Below are 23,050 nucleotides of genomic sequence, written 5' to 3'. Positions count from 1 at the left end.
TGTGCTGCAGAATATCCCATATGAAGAGATTTTGACCGCTATTTAGACGAGTGACCTCATAAACCCTTTAGCAAAGTAGACACTCATACCTACCACATTTCTTCAAAGTAGATTTGTATTTTGATTTGAGATTGATGAAAAGCATGATATGTTTGGAGTGCACCTAGTTATGTCCCAGCTCATAAAGACTGTTGAGCTCTCTGCACTGCTGTTGATGAAGCATTGCATGAACCCAGAAAATGGGGATGCCAAAGCAGAGGCTTTGGTGCTGTTCCTTGCATCAGCAGCAGATGTCTGTCCACTTTGTAGAAGGTAAGGGGTTGAGATGTGGGCTGTGTTTGTGTGAATGTATGTGCTATTTAATTTTTGCGGTGTGTTTCAGGTGGAGGTTTCTCTGGTGAATTATAATTCATGTTTATCCTGATTTAAATCATGTCATTTTAGGTAGCCAGATTTAAAACCGTCAGATGAAGTACGTTTGGTGTTGGAGGGATTAGCAGTTTACAAAACTTCTGATCCATGGCCCCAAATCACATTTGGTTTGGAATCAGAACACTTTTGACTAGTTTCTGCATCTGGCTTGAGTCCTTGGTGGATTTTTTGTTTTGTTTTATTTATTTATTTTTGTCACTCTGTAGTGCATTTTGGCATAGTTTACTTATGAATGTTACTGCTAACTTTCTGAAATCTTTAATCCATTTTAGAAAGGGATAATTTATTGAAAAGATTTTTTCTACTGATCAAAATACTGGGATTGAATGGCAGCTTCTTATCACATTAGATATGACATTAAGTAATTTCATTAGTAGTTAAAATGAAGCAAATGGCATACAAATGAAGGCCAGGCTGGCATAGGATAAATGACACCTTCTCTCCTTATCCTATACAAACACGATAGTTGGCTACTTTTGAATGCCTCTTCTATACCAATGGTAAAAATCCAGCTTAATTGAGGCCACATTCTAGCCTAGTCACAATCAGTGGCTTGCATTATGTCCTTTGAGATGTGGCAGATCTGCTTATAGGTGCCAGTCACCACAGCTCCCTGCTGGCTTGCTGGCTTAGGGGTCTTTCTACTCATTTGCATATAATTATCTACTTTATAATCAACCTTTGAGGTTAACTTCTGGCATGGATACCATATGTTTTTCACTTTAAGATACTGTCACTTTTAAGATGCGCCATGAGAGCAAAGTGCTGAGCCTTGTGCACATACTGTGTTGCTTAATTCTCACGAGAACTGTATGAGCTGGGCTGTGATTTACAGTTGAGGAATGAAAGCTCAAAGAGGTTACGTGACCTGGATAAGGACACAAAACAAATAAGTTATGGAGCCAGGTATTTTGAATAGAAAGGCCTAATTTTTAACATGCTGAATAATCCTCCCTTTCTGCCAAATGCCTGGAAAGGTCTTAATATCTAGATTATTCAAGATAATGTAAGAGAAATAAACACCACTGGTTGCAAACTGATGGCTGCTGGACCAGATTTGACCAGGAGCCGTGCTTAATGTGGTCTCCAGAGTGTTTTAAAGCTTGGAAATTTCATGAAAATGGTAAAAATCTGGCTTAATTGGGGCCACATTCTAACCTAGTTACAGTCAGTGGCTTGCATTATGTCCTTTGAGATGTGGCAGCTAGTTGTGCTATGGTTGCAGTCACCACTACTTTCTGTTGTCTTAGGGGTCTTTCTACTCATTTACATATAATTATCGACTTCATAACAAACCTTTAAGGCTAACCTTTGGCGTGGATACCATATTTCTTTCACTTTAAGATGCTGTCACTTTTAAGATAATGCCACTATTTCATGTACCACTAAGAGAAAAGATTGCTGTCAAGTTACGACATACTGTTCATCTTATGAAGCATCCTTATTTCAGAGAAGTTGAAATATGAAAACAAGGATATTTTAGAATTGATGAATTACAGTGACTAGAAACCTGGGAAAACTCCAAGCCATCAGTTTCAATAGCTCCAATCATTCAATACTTTTAAGTCAACGAGTAGTCAGGTTTCTGCTTTTCTATGTTTGAGAAAACTGCTAGGAAAAGAGAAGTGCTCTTAAATAGGCATTAGCAAAGAAGGAACTGGGGTCCTAGATGAACGCCAACTGGATAGCCATCTGTAAGTGATTAAGAATAGTTGTTAGTTTTAAAAAGGGGGCCTGTGTGTATTTTCAAGAGATGACTTGGGAAACCCTATGTGCCATCTTTGCAGCTGTGCAAAACGGTGAGGACAAGATTGCTTTCAGAAATTGTGGTTTAGATTTTGCTTGGATCTCAAGGTGAATGCTGACAGGCTGTTTTCTGAAGAGAGAGAAGGCTTGCCCAGTCATGCCAAGTCCAAGGCCTGTGTCGGGTCTAGATGCTGGATGGTAGACTGTATACCCAGGACATATAGGTAATGTTTGAGAAACAAATCTTAAAAGGGCCTAGTTTTCATGGTGACATTTAAAATCAGTTTTTAAAATTCTTGAATATAACGTGTTGTTTTTAAAATTTGATTCTAGGGACCGGGTGCAGTGTTCACTCCTGTAATCCTAGCATTTTGGGAGACCGAGGCAGGTGAATCACTTTAGCTCGAGAGTTTGAGGCCAGGCTGGGCAACATGGTGAAACCCCACCTCTACAAAAAATAGAAAAGTTAGCTAAACATGGCAGGATGTGCTTGTGGTCCCAGCTACTTGAGAGGCTGAGGTGGGAGGATCACTTAAATCTGGAGGCAGAGGTTGCAGTGAGCCCAGATCATGCCACTGCACTCTAACCTGGGCAACAGAGTGAGACCCTGTTTCAAAAAAAAAAAAAAAAACTACTGAATATAATTTATTTTCTTCACAGATGTAGTGTCTGTGGAATTTGTAGACATTGACATTTTAATTTTCATTATATTTAGTTTTATTAAATCAGAATGTTATGATTGTTTATTTCATTATTGAACATCAGTTTCCTTAATTTAAGGAATAAAAATAATTTTGCTTAGGCCAGACATAGTGGCTTACATCTGTAATCCTAGCATGTTGAAGGCCAAGGCTGGTGGATCACTTGAGGTCAGGAGTTTGAGACCAGCCTGGCCAACATGGTGAAACCCTGTCTCTACAAAAACAAAAAAAAGAAAAGAAAAGAAAAGAAAAAAAATTAGCTGGGCGTGGTGGTGGACACCTATAATCCCAGCTACTCTGCAGGCTGAGGCAGGAAAATAGCTTAAACCCTGGAAGCAGAGATTATAGTGAGCCGAGATCGCACACCATTGCACTCCAGATTGGGTGACAGAGTGAGACTCTGTCGCAATAATAATAGTCCGGGGCAGTGGCTCGTGCCTGTAATCCCAACACTTTGGGAGGCCGAGGCTGGAGGATCACCTGAGATCAGGAGTTTGAGACCAGCCTGGCCAACATAGTGAAACTCTGTCTTTACTAAAAATACAAAAATTAGCTGGGCATGATGGCAGGCAACTGTAATCCCAGTTACTCAGAAGCCTGAGGCAGGAGAATTGCCAGGAGGCAGAGAAGTTCAGGCCATTGCACTCCGGCCTGGGCAACAAGAGCAAAACTCAAAAAAAAGAATAGTAATAATTTTGCTCCAAGGGTGAGGATAGTGACAAATGGTGATCCTCAGATGACTGCAGTTTATTTGCCATTACAGAATGCAATTCAAATGAAAACCATTGCACAGTATTCAGGTGTTTCTTCAGTGCAGTGTGTGTCCACATCACCAGGAAGCTTACTTGGGAAAGCTTGTTTTAGGATTCTGGGGTACCTCAACATATCTGGTATATTTTCCCCAGAAAAATGAGTAATCTTTGGGGGCTGAGGTGGACAGATTGCTTGATGCCCAGGAGTTTAAGACCAGCCTGGGCAACGTGGTGAAACCCCGCCTCTACAAAAAATACAAAAACTTAGCTGGGTATGGTGGCACGCACCTGTGGTCGCGACTGCTGGGGAGGCTGAGGTGGGAGGATGGCTTGAACCTGGGAGGTTGAGGCTGCAGTGAGCCATGATCATGCCACTGCACTCCAGTCTGGGTGACAGAGCAAGACACTGTCTCAGAAAACAAAGGCAAACAAGCCAAGATCACCCCAAAGAAGAATTCCCAACATATTAAAAGTCATTGAGTTTTGTACCCTTTAAATGGATGAATTGTGTTGTATGTGAATTACATCTCAATAAAACTGTTTAAAAATATTAAGAATGATTGATCAGCACCTTTGGGAGGCCGAGGCAGGCAGATCACGAGGTCAGGAGATCGAGACCATCCTGGCTAACATGGTGAAACCCTGTCTCTACTGAAAATACAAAAAATTAACCGGGTGTGGTGGCGGGCACCTGTAGTCCCAGCTACTCTGGAGGCTGAGGCAGGAGAATGGGGTGAACCCGGGAGGTGGAGCTTGCGGTGAGCTAAGATTGCACCACTGCACTCCAGCCTGGGCGACAGAGCGAGACTCCATATCAAAAATAAATAAATAAATAAATAAAAGAATGATTGAGTGTGACGTTATTGCAGCAGTACCTTGGAGTTTCTGCTAAATTACTTTTGCACTCATTTCAAAAGGAAGCAACTGTGCTCATTGCTAATTTAATCACCTGTCTGCTTGTGCAGTATTTAAAATGGCATCATGAAAACATGGCAGTGTGTGATAGATTAACAGCCAATTAAATTTTTTATTTTAAGTTACAAGATCTGTATTAAACAGATTTTATTGTTGCCCTTAAATTTCCAGTCTTAGATGAGTAGCAGCAGTGAAAAAAAGAGATCCTAACTTAAGAGTTTTCAAGCTTTTTGATGTTGCAGGTATTTGAATAAGTGGGTCTGTCTTACTGAAATATTTGTTAACTGGCGATAAAGCAAACTATGTGTTGATCTTTTGGTAGTCCATGCTAAGGAGGATTAGAATAATATATAAATAATATAATGGTGACAATAAGTATTAGGGCAGGAGGGTTAAAGAAGGGTGGGAGAAGTATGACAAAATGTTACTTTCTGTTTTTACATTGTTTCTCTTCCAGGTCACAATATAAACAAATGTATTTCATTTTCAGACTATAGGTGGCAATGTTTGTACTATTCACTGTTTAATGTTACTGTTGGCTTGGGTGTTGCTTGTTGCTGGAATATGGAAATGAGAGCATAATTTAGAGTTGAGAATAAAGAAACTAGATTTAGAAAACTAGAAACTAGATTTAGATTTAGTAGAGACTTCCTAAATAGTCCTAGTTCTGCTGTGTGGACCCTTCCATAACTTTCTGTTACTGACTCTGAGAAGGAGCTGATAATTATGACAACTACTGATGTTTGATTAGCAGAGACATTCTTGATTCCTGATGCAAGATTGTGGCTGAGGTTTTAGCAGGACGTTTGGTGGTCGGTGGTATAAAGATCTGGGCCTCTTATTTCATGAATAGTAGAATCTCACTGTGATTGTAATACTTCGTTTTGAACCCGAGTGGTGATTATTGTAATGCCTTTAGGTGAGAAAAGCCTTATTATGTAAGTGTATCTGGGGTAACTAGCTTAAATTTGACACCCCAGTCAACTTTTTGTCCCTGACTTCAGTCCTGTATTGATTCAAAACTCACCAAGTTAAATGGCAAGGCTCTCAGATTCCCTTGCTGTCATCACATTCAGTGTTTGGTGGCTTCTTGGCAGGCAGACATCTACCAAGAGATTTTGTATTCTTTTTATACCTCCTATTCACCAAAAGAAAAGGGCCATTCAAAAGTGAGTTTTTCTTTTTTTTTTTTTTTAAGTTTAAAAAGCTGTGATGTGGCCGCCTATGGTGGCTCATGCCTGTAATCCTATCTGTTTGGGAGGCCAGGGCAGGCAGATCACTTGAGGCCGGGAGTTCAAGACCAGCCTGACCAACATGGCAAAACCCCATTTCTACTAAAAATACAAAAATTAGCCGGGCGTGGTGGCATGCCCCTATAATCCCAGCTACTTGGGAGGCTGAGGCAGGAGAATCACTTGAACCTGGGAAATGGAGGTTGTGGTGAGCCAAGATTGTGCCTTTGCACTCCAGCCTGGGTGACAGTGAAACTGTCTCAAAAAAAAAAAAAAAAAAAAAAAAAGCTGTGATGTGAAATCTATCCTGTGAAGGTGGAACTTGGAAGGGCTTGTAAGGATAGTGGTCCCATGAAGAGCATGAACAAACCGAGGGAACTGTCCTTTTGCTGGTTTGGGTGACGTCCCATCACCCGTCACTTTGTTTGGGCTGCAGTGGACCAGTGATTTCCCAGGCACACTGAAGTGACATGTAGATGGCTTATTTAAGTGGTTCCGGCATGTTTCCACCTCCTGTCTACCAGGCAGAGACCGTGTGCCCTGTCTTGAGGGGACCCAGTGGTGTGGTGACGAGGGCCTGATTTGCATCTCCACCCCCTGGACTTGCCTGTGTTAACAATTTTTTGTTGTTGTTGTTTTGAGATGAAGTCTCACTGTGTCGCCCAGGCTGGAGTGCAGTGGCGTGATCTTGGCTCACTGCAAGCTCTGCCTCCCGGGTTCATGCCGTTCTCCTGCCTCAGCCTCCTGAGTAGCTGGGACGACAGGCACCCACCACCATGCCCGGCTAATTTTTTTGTATTTTTAGTAGAGACAGGGTTTCACCGTGTTAGGCAGGGTGGTCTTGAACTCCTGACCATGTGATCCGCTTGCCTCGGCCTCCCAAAGTGCTGGGATTACAGGTGTGAGCCACTGCGCCCAGCCAACAATTTTTACATTCTAATTAATTTCTAGTTTCCACCCTGAATCAAGGCTTAGCTCTTGGTCTCCTTGGCTGCAATTTTGGATCATGTCTTATAATGTATATTTAAAAGCATGTAGTAAAGCTGGAATTCCCATTGTGGGTAAATGCTGAGATTGTTGTAACAGTGAGAAGTGCACTTGGGAACCATGGCCAGTGCTTCTCTAGCTGACCGGAGGTCACACTGAGTTGCCTCTGTTGAACTTCTGTTATGAATGAATGTTGGAAAATGCAAAGCTAATCATTTTTTTTTAACCTGATCTCTGTGACGTTAAGTTTTAGATTTATGTTTTGGCAAGTGAGTGTTGAATGTCACTAATGTGAGGAAGCCTGTGAGGGCAGACTTTGGGTCAGAGGTAATATAGGAGATGAAGACCCTTTCTATCAATTTTTCTTGTTTAATTGAAGATGTTTGTGTTGAATGGGTTAGTTTTATTTACATGTGTAAGTTCTTTTTTTCTTAATGCTAGAAGTTGCTTTGGTTTTTCAGAAAATGCAAGTAATCCTAATCTATTTAGAGAATTACTTAGTAAGCACTCAGTACTGTTTAGTAATGGGGAAACGTGTGTTTGTGTCCCACAGCGTGACAGGCTCCACAAACTTACTTACGAATCTCCTGACTACCCCGAGAACCTGAAGAATGGGACTTTGTGGAGAATCTTCTGCTTTCTTTGCTAGTCTCTATTTTTCCTTCTCAGTTATTAAGTGAGTTGTCTTTGGGTGTCCTCATCATGCTGACTTCATCTTGCCCAGTTTGTTTTGGGTAGAGGAAGGAGTGCAAGGTTTCAAGAAAAAGCAAAGCCTGTATAACACGGTGAGAGCCCATCTGTACTAAAAATAACCAGAATTATCTGGATATGGTGGCACATGCCTGTGGTCCCAGCTTCTTGAGAGGTCCAGGTGGAAAGATCATTTGAGCACAGGAGTTCAAGGCTGCGATGAGTAATGACTGCACCACCGCACTCCAGTCTGGGCAACAGAAGGAGACATCATTTCAAAAGAAAAAGAAAAAAAAGACAATCAGTTCACTTCCTATTCTTCTTCTTGCTCTTATTCCTTTTGTGCTTCGTGCATTGTGTGTGACAATTGGATGCAGCCATAACTATTGTCAGTAACTTGGTTTTCAAGTTTCAAACTGTCTGTATTTCCTCCCCACTTGTTAATTCCGTAAGATAAATGAATGTGGCTTTTGGATTGAGCTACATCTACAGGGAGCTGAACTTCCCCTGTTGACTTTGAATTCTAGAGTATGCTTATGCTGATTCTTGAGAAATTGGCATGTGCCGTGCCTTTGGAATCAATACCTTAATTTTCAGTGAATATTATTTGTGTTATTACTAAAGAGAGCACTTTAAGCCAGGAGTAAGAGCTTTTCCTCCTTTCGAGAAGTGAGGTACAGAAGAGTATACTGCAGCTGTGGGAGTCATGAGCGAGGTGGGGCAGTGTTGAAGAATAATACCATGAAGATGTCAGCAGTATCATATTAAATAGAAAAAGTAGGTTATAAGACAGTGGATGGAGTAGAACCCTATTGTGGGTAAAAGTGTTTACATGTAGAGAAAGTGACTAGGGACTGGGCGCAGTGGCTCACGCCTGTAATCTGAACCACTTTGGGAGATAGAGGTGGGAGGATCACTTGAACCCAGGAGTTCAAGACGAGCCTGGGCAACATAGTGAGACTCTGTCTCTACAAAACAAGAAAAAGGAAAAACTGACTAGGGATATATTCCAGCATGTTAATGGAGGTTATCTTTGAGCAAAGGGGATTATCGGTAGTTTTTTATTGTCTCGTGTTTTGCTTACATGTGTTTTCTATATTTCTACAATAAATCTTTTTTTCTTAATATAAAAGTTTAAAACTGAGTTTAAAAATCCCCGAAAGGCATGTACTTCAAGCTTCAAGTGAAAGGTTATAGTACTTGTTCAGTACAAATATTGATATGGTGTTTGTTCAGTGGAACATTTATTTATTTAGGGTCTGCCTTGTGTTTTGTATCTAAAGATCACAAGGTCATTTTCATGTTAGGAGCTCACCACTACGTTGGGAGTTGGAGGGATAAAGTAAGGATTATTTTAAGAAAAAAATGACTAGTAAATTGTATTTCTTTTTCCCCACTTGCAGTTTGCAAAATAGATGTTTCATTTCTCTCCACTGTGGACACTTGAAGTTTGAATTTCTGTCCTTCTGTGCACTTCAGTTGCGTGAAAGTAATTTACATTGCTAGTAGTGTTTTGGGTTCCCTGAAATTTTTTGTGTGTGCTGTGGAAATTGTCTCCTGTGATCAGACTCAAATCCGTTTCTCCTTGTTTTTGTTTTCTTAGGTTTTGAGTTAGAGACCATCTCATTACTCTATTAGGTGTTGAATAGTTTTAGGTGTCAGAGTGATAGCTTCGCATACATAGCAATACTCACCTGTGAGCGGTCGGCTCTTCTTTGTTTCTTTCCACTGACTTGTAATATCCAGCTACTGTTGGGTGTGACCTAGAGTATATCTCTTCCCAAACAGAAGGGTGGAGTTGACAAACACCATGTTACATTTAATCAGAGACTTGTCCTTGTCCCCCCTCCCCCAGCCTTTTAATAATTCTGAATTCATGTTATAGTTGGTACGTGTTTAAAGTGTTGGTAGATTTCTTGTACTCACACCATCCTCCTCCACTCCCGTCACCCCCAAAAAGTGACAGCTGACAGTTGATGGCGTCTTAGAATTGTGAGGCTTGAGTTGGTCCTTCTCAATTCATGTTTTATGGTGGCCCATAAATTGTGAAAGATAATTGATAGTTGTCATGGGAACTGGTTGTGGTGTTTAGTTATGATGTCTCAATTAGGAAATGTTCACCTAGACAGTAAGGAAATGGACCAGCTCAGGGATGTCTTTAGGAACCAGGTTCATTGTTTTTTCTGCTTTCCCTTCTACAGCCTGGCTCTTTCCAGGGCTTCTTGGTCCTAGGCTGGCTGCCACTGACCGAGCTATGCATTTTTAAATTTTTTTACTTTTTTTCGAGACAGTGTCGCTCTGTCGCCCAAGCAAGAGTGCAGTGACACCATCTTGGTTCACTGCAACCTCCGCCTCCTGGGTTTAAGTATTCTCCTGCCCCAGCCTCCCGAGTAGCTGGGACTACAGGCATGTACCACCACACCCAGCTAATTTTTGTATTTTTAATGGAGATGGAGTTTCACCATGTTGGCCAGGTCGGTCTTGAACTCCTGACCTCAAGTGATCCGCCTGCCTTGGCCTCCCAAAGTGCTGAGATTATAGGTGTGAGCCTGTGAGCCACCGTGCCCAGCCAGAGCTATGCCTGTTTTGTTTGTTTGTTTGTTTGTTTTTTGTTTTTTGTTTTTAAGTATGTACTTGGAAAGAGAAAGGCCTCCTGTGCCTTTCTCTTAAAATTAAGGAAATCTTCCCTTGTGTCTCAGGGCCCACAGAAGCTGAGATCTGTTCATCCTGCAACCAGTTGCTGTGGCAAGGAGGAGATAGAATTACCTTTTTTTCCTTACCTCTTGAGCTGGGGGTAAAGTAGGCATGGTGACCCTGCATTCCACACCTTGGATAGTATGTCCACCTTCAGAAATGCCGCTGGCTTCATGAAACGCACATGCTCCCTTTCCTCAGGGAGGCAACCCGAATATGCATCTACGTATTGCAAGGATCTCTGGGTAATATTACACCTGAAAGGAGGTTTTTTTTTTTTTTTTTAAATTATCTGGTCTCTCAAAACATTGAACCTACAATGGGCAAGAAAGAACAGGATGACTACAATGAACCTTCTATTTGGAGAAGGAGAAAATAAGACACTCACGGTGGGGTAGCTGGCTGAACAGGAACAGCTGGGAGCGTTTGCTTTGGTCAGCCGGTCTGGCAGCTTGCCTCTGCTGAAGTCTGTCCAGGGTGAGAATCTCCCTTGGTCATTGTCCTCTGCAGCTGCACCTGGATGGGGTAGGCACTGGCAAAGTTCCTTTTCTTGGGTGCTGCTTGGCATTAGTCTGGGGCTTCAGGATTGGTTGTCTTCGGGTTGAATAGCCACAGGCTTGTTCCAGCCTTACTGAGAATGTCTTTGGCAAAACTGCTCCCAGGAAAACTCAGGCTCTGGGTTTTGCGTCTAGTCAATTCCATGGGCTGGTAATGGCAGCCAGTGATCTTACCTAGATGAAGTCTCTGGTTCTGGGAATTCCTGGGTCTTAACAGTAAGTCCCACAGCCCCGCTAATCCCCACCGCGTCTGCCTTGAGGCAATTTAAAAATAGCCTAGAATGAAGAGCCACACAGTTTGGGTCTAACAGATAAGAGGGGCCATTTAACCCACTCTGCTTTTGCTCTCTGGCGTATCAAGAATGAGCAACTTCCCCACACTGGGATTGTGGGACTCTGAGTACCACTTCCCTTCACTCAGCCATTCCAATTTCTTAAAGCAATTTTTAAAAAATAGTAGTAAGGCTGGGTGCAGTGGCTCACGCCTGTAATCCCAGCACTTTGGGAGGCTGAGGAGGGTGGATCACGAGGTCGGGAGATAGAGACCATCCTGGCCAACGTGATGAAACCCCGTCTCTACTAAAAATACAAAAATGAGCTGGGCATGGTGGCAGGAGCCTGTAATCCCAGCTACTCGGGAGGCTGAGGCAGGAGAATCGCTTGAACCCGAGAGATGGCGATTGCAGTGAGCCAAGATCGTGCCACTGCACTCCAGCCTGGCGACAGAGTGAGACTCCGTCTCAAAAAGGTGGTAAAATACACATGACAAAATTAACTTTCTTAGCCACATTAAAGTGTATGGTTTGGTGGCACTACATGCATGCACATTGTTGGGCAGCCATCACCCCCGTCTAGCCATAGAACTCTTTCATCTTGCAAAACTGGAAATGCCATTCTCGTGAACCAGTACCTCCCCATTCCCAGCCATTCCAGTTTCTTGTACCACATCTTCTCTTTGATACAAAATCTTTGATAGGGTTTTGATTTAAGGCAACAGCAGTTGAATCTGATGAATTCAACAGAGAAGGAATCCACTGAAGGAATTTGGGGTAGCACAGGAGTACTTGTCACACTGAAGAGACAGGCCTGGACAGGGGTCAGGGACCAATGAAGCCTGGGCATCCAGAATCATAGCTGTTAGTGCATTTTATTGTTTTTATGTAAGAGTCAGCTCAGAAGTCACTGTTCAAAGCTGGGCACTCTGTGTCTCCAACTATCCCTCTTCACATCCCAGACTCAAAGGCACCTTCCTGCATGGTTACTTCTACTGAATACTTCACTGACAGCAATGAAGGATTATTTGTTTATGTTCCTGTCTCATATAGATTAGGCACCTCTTCAGAGCAACAGCCACATCCCAATGATTTATCTCCAGTCCCAAGCACCGAATCAGACCCCTTGATGGTTTACTCCATTCAAGTGATGATCTCAGGTTAGACAATCTTGAGGTCAGTTGGTCAAAGAAAAAACATCTTTTTAATGTATTTTTGAATTCTAATTTGTTTGTGCAATATAGATTACTCCTCCTATTTTCTTTTTCTTTCTTTTTTTTCCTTAAGAGATGGGATCGCAGTATGTTGGCCAGGCTGGCCTCTAACTCCTGGGCTCAAGCACTTCTCCCACCTTGGCTTCGTAAAGTTCAGGGATGACATGTGTGAGCCACCATGCTCAGCCCCTCCTCCTATTTTCTAGTCTGTGTCATTACTGAGAATTTTACTCTTTATTCTCTTTCCTCAAATTCTAAGTGAAAAGACTCCCCTCCTCTCTAGGCCCCAAGAGAGGCGATTGTGTTCCACAGAAGAAGGTCGCAGACTCATGTTTGATTGCTTTATACCATTTTTTCCCCCAGAGGCTCTTGAAAGGGCAAAGAAGGTGTTGAAACTGCCACTACCAATACCGGAGCATCTGCTTGAAACCGATGTTTCTTTTGTGACTCCAGGATCCATGCTGCCTGGCTAAGAAGGGCAGTGTCCTCCTTGCCCAGGTGTTAAACCACAGCAGACCTAGAAAACTGAGATGTCACTCCTCCCCTGGAGTGATAGCAGTGTTAGGAAGTTTGGAATCTGCCAACCCACCTCATCCCGTCCATGAAATTGTCACTTGGCTAGATGTTGATGTAAATGTGCTGCACAAACAAACTCACCTCTTGTGGGACATGTTGACTCTGGTTAGTAACAGTGTATTCTTCAAAATTGCCAAGAGAGTAGATTTTAAGTGTTCTTCGTATGCAAACTTGGTAAGTATGCGGGGTAATGCATAGGTTAACTAGCTCAAATTAACCATTCCACAGTGTATACATATTTCAAAATAACATGTACATGATAAACAGATACAGTTTTCATCAATTAAAATAAACATTTATAAAAACTAACATAAATCCTCACAATAGCCCTTTGAGGTAGGTGCTATCATTTTATAGGTGGGGAAACTGAGGTACAAGGAGGTTAAATAACTTGCCCAGGGTCACAGAACTACTTAGTAAGTGGCTGAGCCAGAACTTGAACAAGCAGTCCGCATGTAGACACCCCGAGTGGTACCATCACGCTGTGGTGTGTCAGGGAGTGCTTCAAGCAGGGGTTGGTCGGGGGTGGGGTTGGGGTGGGGAAGGCACAGCTGAGGCCTGAGTGGCCAGACCATAAAAGCCAAAGGAAGAAGTGGCTGGATGTAAACAGCTTTGTGGACCTCATCAAGGAGCTGGGACTATATTGTTTGAGGCACACGGAGAAACCTGTTGAGGTCTGGGCTTTTCTTATTAGTAAGTGTGTTGCCCAGACTGGTCTCGAACCCCTGGCCTCAGGCAATCCTCCCATCTCAGTCTTCTGAGTCGCTGGGATTACAGGTGCAAGCCGTTGGGCCTGGCAATCTGGGCTTTTCTAAAGCTCACTGTGCAGCTTTGGGGAGATTGGATTTGAGTTGGACAACCCTAGGCAGTTGCACGAGCTATCCAGGCAGAAACGGTGGTGATGATGGTGAAATGTGCCAGGGGATGAGGCAGGAGGTATTTAGGAGGCAGATTCCATTGGATTTGGTTATGATTGATTAGGTACAGAAAAAGGGAGGTGTCTGGAATAATCCCTAGGTTTCTTCAGAGGACTAGGTAGATGGGAGGAGGGCAAGAAGCCTATCTCTATTAAATACTTAGTAAGGGGCTCTAAACTGGAGCCTGTCTTGCACCCTTCCTTCTCCCCTAGGGGACATTTGGCAATGCCTGGAGACTTTTTATTTTTTATTTATTTTTATTTTTTATTATTATTTTTTGAGACGGAGTTTCGCTCTTGTTGCCCAGGGTGGAGTGCAGTGGCGCGATCTCGGCTCACTACAACCTCCACCTCCTGGGTTCAAGCGATTCTCCTGCCTCAGCCTCCCGAGTAGCTGGGGTTACAGGTGCCTGCCACCACGCCCGGCTAATTGTATTTTTGGTAGAAATGGGGTTTCACCATGTTGGTCAGGCTGGTCTCGAGCTCCTGACCTCAGGTGATCCACCCGTCTCGGCCTCCCAAAGTGCTGGGATTACAGGCATGAGCCCCTGTGCCCAGCTGCCTGGAGACATTTTTGATTGTCACAACTTAGGAGGTGCCTCTGATCTCTAGAAGGTGGAGGCCAGAAATGCCGCAGAACATCTTACATGGCACAGTACGGCTCCCACGACGATGATCTCGCCCCAAATGCTGCCGAGGTTGAGAAACTCTGCTGTAGTGTAGTATCAGTTTTACAGGGTTATCTAATTGGATCCATGAACCAGTCATGTTAGATCCGAAATAGGATTTTTCCTGTTTTTCAGATAAAAAAACTGAGGCTTAGACAGGATGAGTCACTTGGCCAAAGCTCTGCGGCTAGTAAGTGTTAGAGTCAGAATTTGAACGCAAGTCTTCCAGATGTCAAAATCTACTCCTTCCATTTACCCTGCTGCTTCATGCCTCACAGTGATGCCAAGGAAGATGCACATTGGACTATGTGGTTTTTTTTTTTTCTTTCTGTCGTGGTGGCTCCAGACTAGAGGAGGCAGGAAGGAAGGTGGCTATTTATAGTCAGCTGTGCATAGGATCGATTTTTTGCAATCCTGAAGGACTTGCAGCGGGTAGTTCGAAGAAATCTCCTTTAGACCTTGGCTCTCCCTTGCAGTTATAAATATGGGAACATTTACCATTGTTTCCTTTTAAAAAAAATACTGTTATAATTAAGATAAGGTAAAATGTAAAACTTACAACTTAAAAACTTTATTCCCTGTGGATATTAACTATAGCAAGCTTCTCAAATTAATTACTATCCCTTTGGGAAGAGATAAGAGGCAAAAGGAAATTTGGAAGATCACGTAGGACCACTCTGGATTCAGAGGTAGCTGAACTATTAAAAATATTTTGATTTGCTGGAGGTAAGGAGCCCTTTTGAGAATTAGTTTTAGTCGAGAATGATTAGAGGGCTAGAATGATATACAGCTCTAAATAGGAAGGTTTCTAATTCTTTCGGCTGCTCTCCACTTTTACTGGTTATTGTCCAGTTCTGGGAAGATTCTGCATGTATGTAGCAGCCTCCCTTGGCGATCCATGATATTAGAGCTCTAGGGACAGAGTTCTCCCAGTTGAACTCTTCATAATCTCTCATTATTGGTATTTTCAAAGTTACATGTGTATTTTAAGATAGTCTTTGGATGGTGTATTTTAAGATAGTCTTTGGAAGGCTGCTTTGTTGAGATTGAGATAGTTGTTTTGCAGTTGTGATTTCTCTTTGTAAAAAGAAGTCTTTATGTCGGTCCCAGGTCTTATTTTTTGCTTGATCACCCAGTACCTGGGTGCACTTGGGCTGTTGGGACCATCTGGTGGGTGTGAGGTCTCTGTACTTCACCTATGGAGTCTGTTGTCCTGAAAGGTGCCAGCTCAGGTGGTGGTGCTTTGAGGGAAACTTGTTTGCTGCACCTTCCAGTCTGCTAGAAAATAGATGCTAAGAGGGGCATTTCGGGGTGGAATCTGATCTTGGAGCTTGGTAAGCAAACAGGGCCTCAAGCTTTATGTTGTGAGAGACAAATACTGAGTTTGTGTTTTAATTATGGCACAGATTAATACAAAATCAGATGAAAAATGGAGAAAAGGAGAGCTTAAAACTTTGCTGCTTGTTGCTGTCATCTAAATGTAGTTGGTAGCCAGCCTAGGTGGGACCACAGCGTGGCACTCAAGTGCGGCTGCTGCTTTTCAGATCCTATGTTCATATTCACATGTGCATAGCATGAAAGTAGCAATGGAAAATTTTGACAAAGAAATTGAAGGGTTCGGCCAGGCGCGGTGGCTCATGCCTGTAATCCCAGCACTTTGGGAGGCTGAGGCAGGCAGATCACAAGGTCGGGAGATTGAGACCATCTTGGCTAACACGGTGAAACACCATCTCTGCTAAAAATATTAAAAATTAGCCGGGCCTTGTGACAGGCGCCTGTAGTCCCAGCTACTCGGGAGGCTGAGGCAGGAGAATGGCATGAACCCGGAAGGCGGAACTTGCAGTGAGCCTAGATTGCGCCACTGCACTCCAGCCTGGGCGACAGAGCGAGACTCTGTCTCAGAAAAAAGAAAAGAAAAAGAGAAAGAAATCGAAGGGTTGATTATTATTATTATTTGTTTTTTGAGACAGGGTCTTACTCTGTTGCCCAGGCTGGAGTGCAGTGGCATTATCATGGTTCACTGCAGCCTTGACCTCCCAAGTCCAAGTGATCCTCCCACCACAGCCTCCCAAGTAGCTGGGACTACAGGCACTTGCCACCGTGCCTGGCTAATTTTTTATTTTTATTTTTTGTAGAGACAAGTTCTTGCTGTGTTGCCCAGGCTGGTCTCGATCTCCTGGGCTCAGGCAGTCATCCTGCCTCAGCATCCCAAATTGCTGGGTTTATTGTCATGAGCCACCACACCTGGCCAGGGTCAGTAAGTTAGAAGATCTCTTCTAAACTCAGCCCAATATTGAAGAGTAAACATAAAAATACATGTTTTGTCTATTATACTGATGTTACTGACTCAGTGCTTAACTGATTGTGCTTATATTTTTTTCTTCTCCAAAATTTCTCTTCAAGGAGCACGTTATTCTGATATTGCTTTTCTTGGGAAGAACAATTAGTCATGAGATAGTACAGCCTTTTTTTTTTTTTTTTTTTTTTTTTTTAAGATGTGATCTTGCTCTGTGACCCAGGCTGGAATGCAGTTGTGTGATCTTGGCTCACTGCAACCTCCACCTCCTGGGTTCAAGTGATTCTCCTGCCTCAGCCTCCTGAGTAGCTAGGACTACAGGCACTCGCCACCATGCCCGGCTAATTTTTGTATTTTTCGTAGAGACGAGATTTCATCATATTGGCCAGGCTGGTCTCAACTCCTGACCTTGTGATCCGCCCGCCTTGGCTTCCCAAAGTGTTGGGATTACAGGCGTGAGCCACTGCGCCCAGCTGTAGTGCAGTATTTTTAAGCTTGAATAAGGTAGACCCCCTTTAGAGAAAAAACATCAGTGAGAAGCCATGTTGCCTTATTTTTACTATAATATTTCTTAAAATACATCCAAACATAAAAAGAACAAGGATGTTTATAGCTGCTATATCACCATAGCTAACACTGTAACACCATAACAAGCATACAAATTTGGTACAAATCTAATTCTCAAATGAATACCATTCAAATTAACAGCATGATTTTAATGTGACAGGTGATGCTATTTTATTAAAACTGAATCTATCATCTGTGCTCAGGAAGTCGTGGCTGCTAGGGTAAGTTTTCCTTTCCTGACCAATTATGTGCCAGTTGGTGGTAACATACACTATTTTCCTTTGTTTCATTTATTCAGACTTCTTTTGTACTATGTGCAAGAGCATGAAGACATCTTTGACCTAAAGTTATGTTAGCTGGAGACACAGCAGAACTATTACTGTCATCTTGATCCTGAATACAAGGGCTGATGGAAGCCCCAGAAATCATGGGGAAGTACTCATTTACATAAAGTGGTCATGTAGATGATCTAAAATTTGCCCGTTAGTGTATTAAGACCATAATTGCCTAAAGCTTCCCGTGCCAGGAGTGGTCTTAGCTCTCAAAGAAGTCATAGCCTGGCCGGGCATGATGACTCATCCCTCTAGTCTCTGCACTTTGGGAGACGAGAGGATTGCTTGAGGCCAGGAGTTTGAGACCAGCCTGGGCAACATAGCTTGATCCCATTTCTTAAAAAACGGAAGTCATATTCAGGGAGGGAAACCTTCCTACTATAGTGGGGCCTCTTCAGATGGCTCATACATTTTGCTATGTATTGATACATACATAGCAATACATAGCTCTGATTCTTCAGAATATAAATGACTATCACCTGACCCCAATACCTTAACTATATTGAGATTGTACATTAGATCTAAAACATCCTGTGCATTTCTTGCTGTTTAATCATGCACAGACCTTGCCTTTACTTTCAAAGACAGTTTGGTACTGAAAATTGCCCTGGTAAAGTAACACAATTTATTTAATCTCTGATCTTTCCAATCTTTAGCAACCTTTTTTTCATTGTCACCATCAGATGACCTTGCTGAGCTTCCAAGTGGCAATTGCTTTTGTTGTATTTTTTAAAGGCAAACAAAAATCAATTATTACTGGCTCTAGAGTGCCTGGCGAGGTGGAGCTCAGTTCTTTGTGCATTGCTTGCTGTGCTGCTGGTGTCTCAGCTGCCATGCTTCTAGTTGCATTACTTTCCTGTCTAGCTTTGGTATTCTTGCCTTTAAAAATTTCTTTTTCCGTTTGCTTTTCTTAGCCAGCGATGACAGTAAAATAAGGAACGACCTGTTTATTGTTTAAAGAGATATGCTGGATGGTGCGCAGGCAGATGAGCATTGCCATTCAATGTGGCCTCTTGATAGACTGCGTTTACTCTGAATCGGGTGCCTATAGGTCAGTGCATTTCTTGATCATCCTTACTCTGTCAAAGCTGCCTTGTTCGCCAGGTTAGTAGCCATACTAGTCTCATTACCTTACGGTAACACCTCATTCAAATGGCCTTAACCAAGTTGAACACTTAGCTTAGTCACTATGGTTGGCTTTGAACCTTTTCTAGAAGTTAAGTTTATTCCCTGGGAAAAAACATGTTTGCCACCACACAGAGTGCTGGCTGTACCGGGAACCCTGCTTCAAAGTCTACTACCCCAGTAGGGAAGGTAGAGGAAGGTATCGAATCACAGCTCACTGCTGAAATAAGTGTTTAGAGTCCCAAGGTGGCTGTAATGGCATATGCAGTTCCTAGTGTTTAAAGAATATTCAGAAATAATCAGTCATACTCTTTAATATTCATATCTCATAGAGTTAACATCGGGAAGGAAACTTGGCAGATTGAATAAAATAGCTGAAATTACTGCTGGATTTCTGTACAGTAGAAATGTATGCACGTTTTTCTCCCCGAATAGTCACTTAAGTTGCATATCCATTTCCTGTTACATCTCGTGACATTTTTTTGGGTAAACCCTTTTTGGAAGCCTCCATTTGCATAGAAGTTAGGTGGTTCTAAGTTTAACTTTGGACACAGTTCTAGGCACAGGGAAATTAAATAACTGGCTGAGTGAGAGCAATCTCATTGAATGCTGAGACTTGCTTGGGGATTGGGTTTAGTTTTGTGAAGTTTGTAAATTTAGATCTGCTCCGTATTAGTCAATTTTTACACTCCTATAAAGACATACGTGAGACTGGGTAATTTAGAAAGAAAAGAGGTTTAATTGGCTCATGGTTCTGCAAGTTGAACAGGCTTCTGCTTCTGGGGAGGCCTTAGGAAACTTACAGTCATGAGGCAAGGTGAAGAGGAAGCAAGCATGTCTTACATGGAAGAATCAGGAGGAAGCGGGGTGGGGTGCCACACACTTTTGAATAACCAGGCACAGACTCACTATCACGAGAGCAACACTGAGGGGGAAATCCGCCCCCATGATCTCATCTCCTTGTACCAGGCCCCTCCTCCAACACTGGGAATTGCAATTCCACATGAGATTTGGGTTGGGACACAAATCTAAACCATATAACCCTCATACACATCCACATTGTAATTCAGAATTTGTCATTTTAAAAATATTTTTTAATATTAGCTTATCAATTGAAATGTTTCCAGCCCTGAACTCTCAAAGTGAACTTTAATGAGTTTTGATTTTTGCCAAGAAAGATCAACAGCAGAAGAAAGGAGAAGCATAACAGAACTGAGCTCCACGGGAGCAAACTGGAGAATTCGAGTACTGGTTTATGATTTTGATCAGTTAAGCAGAATGCAGTCCTAGTTTAAATAAGACTGGATAAAAGTCCAAATTCAAATACCATTCTTACAAATGTTTGAATTTAATTTTGTCAATGTACATACACATCTAATACCATAGTGACCTCAGGCTTTGAAGAATGAAAAGCAAAAGAAATGATTTAGAGTCCTGGTCCAACCACTCAGCTATCTGATATCCTTTTGCTGTTCTCATTTAAGGGGTTATCAGGGAATGAGCTAATTTGACATTTCTGCCTAAAGTAATGGTTGGGGCTGGGTTGGGGTGAAGAGAGCTGCTCTGAGGAGGTGGTGTGGGGGGCCTGCGAGGACACACTTGGGTTACCTGGTACATCTGCAGTTTCCACGGAATTGGGTCTCACAACTGCGAAATGAAAGTGTGAGCTTGGCAGTAAGAGGAGTAGCTTAATGGGGACGTTGCCACACTTTTAGTGCTTCATAGCTGCACACATGTTGCTCTTTGTAATGCGTGATTTGTGTCCCAGTGGAGCACTTGAGGAGTGGGAGCTGGAGAAAGGAATGTTGTACAGTGTTGTGCAGATGTCAGTGAGATGAGGTGATCTGGGAAGCTGGCAGTCTTAGTTGGCCCCGGGAATGCCAGGACTTGAGATGACAGCTGCTGGCAGCAGCAGGGAATGCAGGTGTGCCTGTGTCGAGGTTGGGAGTTGGGCTTTGAAGGGCTGGGACTTCCAGAAGGTGAAATGGAATTACACTGTTTGGGAGTAGGGTTACAGATTTTTTTTGTTTGCTTTTGAGATAAGGTCTCCCTCTGTCACCCAGGCTGGAGTGCAACGGTGTGATCATAGCTCATTGCAGCCTCAACCTCCTAGACTCAAGCAGTCCTCCTTCCTCAGCCTCCTGAGTAGCTGGGACTACAGACATGTGCCACTTTTCTTAGAGATGAGGTATTGCTGTGTGGCCCAGACTGATCTTGAACTCCTAGAATTCTTAAACATGAAGGACAGAAACATCTCTGTTCTTAATCATGATTTGCTTTTAGTCTCAGCAGATGGAAAAATGACTTACTTGCAAAGTGAGAGAGCTAGGTAAGGAAGGAAAGAATATGATTTTTTACCTCTCAGAGAAAAAAGTGAGCACATCTCTGCTGTCTTGGGTTGGTTATTATCCATTGATTCAAAATTGCTCTGCAGGAGACATTGGAGAAGCTTGAGAGATGTCAGCGGGTGGCCATGGCCCAGCCTTGACCCTCAGTGGGTGGGAATACTCTGTGAATAGGGCAAAGTGGAACCTCCAGGTCCTTCATGCTCATTTTGAAAAGAAGGGTTCCTGGCCAGACATGGTGGCTCACGCCTGTAATCCCAGCACTTTGGGAGGCTGAGGCAGGCAGATCATTTGAGGTCAGGAGTTCAAGATCAGCCTAGCCAACATGGCAAAACCCATCTCTACTAAAAATATAAAAATTAGCTGGGTGTGATGATGTGCACCTGTAGTCCCAGCTACTCAGGAGGCTGAGACACGAGAATTGCTTGAACCTGGGAGGTGGATGTTGCAGTGAGCCAAGATCGCACCCCTGTGCTTCAGCCCGGGTGACAGAGTGAGACTCTGTCTCCAAAAAAAAAAAAAAAGGAAAGAAAATATGTGTTCCCCTGTGGCTCCCTGTTATACCCTCTTCTCTTGAATAGTTTATCAGAAGGGACGACCAGCTCCTTATGCCCTTCCTCAGCAAGTGTCAACAGTGTGTGAATGCAGTTGTTAAAGCTTGATTTTCACAACTCTGCAAGTAGCTGAGCTCCACCAGTGTTAGAACTGAAATGGAGGTTATCTCACCAGGAATCAACTTTCAGATGTTGAAGCCAGTGGAAATTTAGTAGTGTGGGAAACTGAGAACTAAAAGTATTCCAGATTCTAATTATTTTGTCAGCTCAGTTTTAGGAAACAGTCCTAGGGATTCCCCTGGAAGAAAGTTTGACTAGATAGAGGGCAGTGATTGTGAATTTTCTAGATCCTTCGTGGACTGCTTCTGTTGTTAAAAAAGCAGCAGTGTCTCAGCACATGAATGGGAAGTGTTAATGCTGTAGCTGAGTGAAAGTGATACTGAGTTTAAAACAATAGTAAATATCCCACTGAAATTTCACCCCCGAGTACAAATTAGGCCCTTGGAATTCTGGATAGTGGATTAAGGACGTCTGAAAATCTCCTTCATCAAAGCAATGAGAACATCGGCGAAACCTATTAATTTCAAGTTTTTCAGAACCGTGGAAATTAGTTAAAGATTTCTAGCAATCTGAGGAATGATTGTTCAAGGAAAACACTGGGATCTCAGTAGGAACAGTGAACCTTGTGGTGTTTTAACCTGCTGCAATCCCATTCCCTGCCTCTGACCACCTCTTTGGTGGCCTTGAAAACCAGCAGCCTCACAACCATGGCAGCTGTGAAACTCAGAAGTCTGTGAAACCACTGGAAGGGACAGAACAGAACTGGAGCTCTTCAAGGACCATCCTCAAAGAAATGTCACAATTTGACCGTTTGGCAGCTTGCTTAAAAGGGCCTTTCTGAGGGCTTTGTCTTTGTTTCACCCAACACAGCTAAGCTCACATTGTGCAAACAGCTCTACCCACTGAGCATTTGTTGAAAACAATCAGTGGTAGTTGTTTAATCACAGCTGTCCGAGGTGATGTTGCTAATTGAGGCCAAATGGCTGACCAAAAAAATTTTTATTTTTAATTAAAAAATTTTTTTTGTTTTTGAGACAGGGTCTCTCTCTGTCACCTAGGCTAGAGTGCAGTGGTACAGTCGTGACTCACTGCAGCATCAACCTCCTGAACTTAAATGATTGATCCTCCTACCTCAGCCTCCCAAGTAGGTGGGACTGTAGGTGTGTGCCACCATGCCCAGCTAATCTTTTAATTTTTTTGTAGAGATGGAATCTCCCTGTGGTACCCAGGCTCAATTTTTTTAACTGGGAGTCTAGAAGGCTCTGAGCATTCTGAGAAGGCTGTAAGTTCTCTGCTGTGGCTCATTTTGAGGCTTTATGCAAGCCTCAAGGAAGATGAAGGTAGAGTTATAAACCATTCAGCAGAGCGTTGAAGGCATGCCCCAATACCCACACCCACGCACCCTCTCACCTACCCACC

The 23,050-nt window shown here is 42.9% G+C and overlaps 1 protein-coding gene across 1 annotated transcript in view; it reads left to right on the top strand.

The window, feature by feature from the left end:
* The window catches only part of NEDD4L (neural precursor cell expressed, developmentally down-regulated 4-like, E3 ubiquitin protein ligase), a 385,794-nt gene continuing 362,744 nt past the window's right edge, over window positions 1-23,050 (top strand). The window contains exon 1 of the mRNA XM_011971708.1: window positions 1-312. The gene's annotated coding sequence lies outside the window, so the exon portion shown is untranslated. The remainder of the gene's footprint in view (window positions 313-23,050) is intronic.

This window comes from Mandrillus leucophaeus, unplaced genomic scaffold (assembly GCF_000951045.1).
Source record: "Mandrillus leucophaeus isolate KB7577 unplaced genomic scaffold, Mleu.le_1.0 Scaffold124, whole genome shotgun sequence".
In the NCBI taxonomy this organism is placed as follows: domain Eukaryota; kingdom Metazoa; phylum Chordata; class Mammalia; order Primates; family Cercopithecidae; genus Mandrillus; species Mandrillus leucophaeus.
This window is presented reverse-complemented; position numbering and strand designations above follow the sequence as displayed.